The sequence below is a fragment of the Mastomys coucha genome, unplaced genomic scaffold (assembly GCF_008632895.1).
Source record: "Mastomys coucha isolate ucsf_1 unplaced genomic scaffold, UCSF_Mcou_1 pScaffold15, whole genome shotgun sequence".
NCBI classification, from domain to species: domain Eukaryota; kingdom Metazoa; phylum Chordata; class Mammalia; order Rodentia; family Muridae; genus Mastomys; species Mastomys coucha.
In genome coordinates, this window is record NW_022196897.1 from 105,537,655 (window position 1) to 105,540,666 (window position 3,012).

At 39.6% G+C, this 3,012-nt stretch overlaps 1 protein-coding gene across 2 annotated transcripts in view; it reads right to left on the reverse strand.

Annotated features, from left to right (window-relative positions):
* Positions 1-2,819: 2,819 nt before the first annotated feature.
* Positions 2,820-3,012, reverse strand: part of Tmem87a (transmembrane protein 87A) — a 50,643-nt gene continuing 50,450 nt past the window's right edge. Inside the window, exon 20 of one of the 2 annotated variants that reach the window (XM_031371611.1) lies at positions 2,820-3,012. This exon is cut by the window's right edge and continues 1,040 nt beyond it. The gene's annotated coding sequence lies outside the window, so the exon portion shown is untranslated. The other variant, XM_031371612.1, reaches the window with a different exon arrangement.

Consider the following 3,012-nt stretch of genomic DNA (forward strand, 5'->3'; position numbering starts at 1 on the left):
CCGCCCCTTCCGCCACAGAAGCTCCGCCCCCACCCCGAGTTCCCATCCAGGCAAGCTGCCCTGAGACCCTTGGCTTAGGAGAGAAACAGATCTTAATCTTAGAGTCCTACGCAGTCAACTTAGTGAAGACCAGGCGCCGACAAGGAATTTAGCTCACTGGAGGTTCAGTTATCTTCAGTCACATAGTTAGAAGCCAGCCTAGGACACATGAAGCCTTGTCTCAAAAACCAGTCCACCCAACCACTGAGGAAAAAGGAACTTCTGTCTTGGTGTCAGTCGTGGGTTGGAGATATGCCACTTAAGGAAATTCGGTGGCTTTTCTTTTTCTTCAGGAAATGGATTGTTGCAGGCCTTACTTTCATACTCGGCAAAAACTTTTTCAGAGTAAGGCCTACTACAATTGTGAACATCTGGCAAGTCTGACACAGCCAGTCAACAGAATGCTTCAGTATCATCATTACATTTCAACTAATCCTTAGTTGTACACTTAGGTTTACACTGTTAAAGATGAAGGCCGGTGGTTCTCTCTCTTCTAGTGCCTACACAAGGAGCTTTTGAAAAATTCAGCCTCAGAACTCATTCCAGCTTTACTCAAACTTTGGAAACTAGAACACCAAAACCATTAAAGGGTAATGTTTCCTAGCCCCAGCATAATCCTTTAGGGATTGCATACAGGACTGTATTACATATGCACTGGAGGATGCTTGGAAACAACCTCAAAATCTACATGCAAGATAGATTCCGGGGCAGCTTGCCCAAAGATCAGATACATGAATGAAAATGTCTTGTTTATGAAAATGTCTGGCGAGCCACGGTTACTAAAACCAATGTTTCAGGCCAGAGGTCAGATGTCTTCCTCAGTTGGTTTCCACTTTATAAGAAAGGGCCTGTGTTTTTGTTTGCTTGTTTTTGAGACACATCCACCAACTTTACAGTTAGCCAGCCTAGCTCACAGGCTCCAGGGACCCACCTGTCTCTAGTCTCAGTGTAAGGGCATGAGCTTTGCCACATGGGTAGCATGGGTCCAAACAAAACCAGATCCTGTTTGTGTGGCAAACACTTTACTGAGTCATTGTCCTAGCCTCCTGAGCCATTGCTTCTTAATGCAATTACAAATCACCTAGAGACATTACTAAAAAGTACCTTTGATTCAACAGGACCAGAACGGAATCCTCAATTGAGCACGCTGAGTATACTTCTGAGTATGCCTCATGCTACTGATCCCTGAGACCACATTTCAAGTAACAAGGGTTCAAAGCATGCCCAGCTTTTTGACACTTTGGACACAATGTAGTCATGTAGAGTTTATATTTGAGAAATACAAAGCTGAATTATAAAAACCAGTCAATCAATCTTCTGTTTAAGTAAGCTTACAATTTTTGTGTTGAATGGCATTCACAGCTATCCTTGCTTCCATGCCTCTAACCACAGGTTATACATGCCTGAGAGTTCATTCACTAATCTTTGGGAGGTCTTTGAAATTGGTGATCATACTCCTAGTAACTTGATTCTCCCATACTGTGTCTTGTGTCCTAATAATCGTTTTAGGAAAGTAAGTAACATGGCTTTTTATTCTCCTGGGTCCTTAATGCTTGAGGGCAACTTTATTCCATTTGAAGGATTAAAAACCCATTCAATTTAAGCTGTCTACAACAAATTATCAGTTATGGCATAAACGTAATAAGCATTTGAGTTTAATACAAAACTCTATCCAGACAACTGGTTCTGGAAACTTTACTTTTTATACAGGATCAGTCTTTTTCTTATGTAAGGAGGACTGCTTGTCCTATCTTTCTCAACTACTGTTCAGATAATCAAATGAAAGTATACTGTCAAATGGTTAGAAACACATAATTTCTAACTGTCTTTTCTTGAAATTCTAGAATGCCAACTATTATGTTAGGAAATGGTCTAATACCTTAGATTCAGGATACAAGGACCAAGACCAATATTACCTTCCTGGTATGTCCTTAAGTCACGTTATATGTAACCAATCCCAGTAACAATCGGGTCAGACACAAGGCTAAAACCTGTGCTGTGATTTCTTTTTCCTAAGTCTACAGTCGGCATCCAAGCACTCTAAAAGCTACATGACCCACTACCCTGCTGCACTGTAACAATTAGCCCATCTGCTAAGTTTCACCTGTAACAGCACACATGATGTCACCAACCACTGATAATGAATTAGTTTCAGAATATACATTTCCTATTATTGTTCTAAGGAAGATTTCAAAAAAGCCACCATAGCAAAAAGCTGTAAAGAAATGTTTCCTAAATGCTATTAACATTTTACTATGTGTAAAATGTGTACTAGGTGTGCTGGTTAGCTTTTTGTCAACATGATACAAGCTAGAGTTACTTGGGAAGAGGGAAATTCAACTAAAAGAAATGTCTCTATCAGATTAGCCTGTAGGCAAGCCTGTGGGGGCATTTCCTTGATTAATAATTGAAGTGGGAAAGCCCAGCCTACTGGCACTCCTGGGCATGCTGTTCTGGGTTGTATTTAAAAAAAAAAAAAGAAAGAAAGAAAGGCAGTGTTTTTCCATGGCCTCTGTTTCAGTTCCTGCCTTGACTTTTCTCAATAATGGACTATGATAGGACCTGAAACAAACCCTTTCCTTCCCAAGTTGCTTTGGATCATGGTGTTTACAGCAGTGAAAGCAAACCAAAACAAATAGTGTGAGTTATTTTAAATTGTAGTCACATGTTTCAACAGAAAATAAAATAATCTGTAGTAAACACCATGAGGAAAAAGTCTCTACTGGGGTCTGAAAGAAGACTGTGCAGAGAAAATTTGAAATAAACGAGAAAGACACTAGTTTTATTAAAATTTTTATATTAAAAAGTGGCATGAACTTTTCATGTAGAACAAAAATTTAGGGAAGGCAAAACTGGATAAAACCATTAAAACTGAAATACAGTGCATCAAGTGAATCCCATCACCTGGTGATGTTATAAGCAGTCTCTAAGCCAACACCCAATACTAGAACCATCAATCTTAAAAAAAAAGAA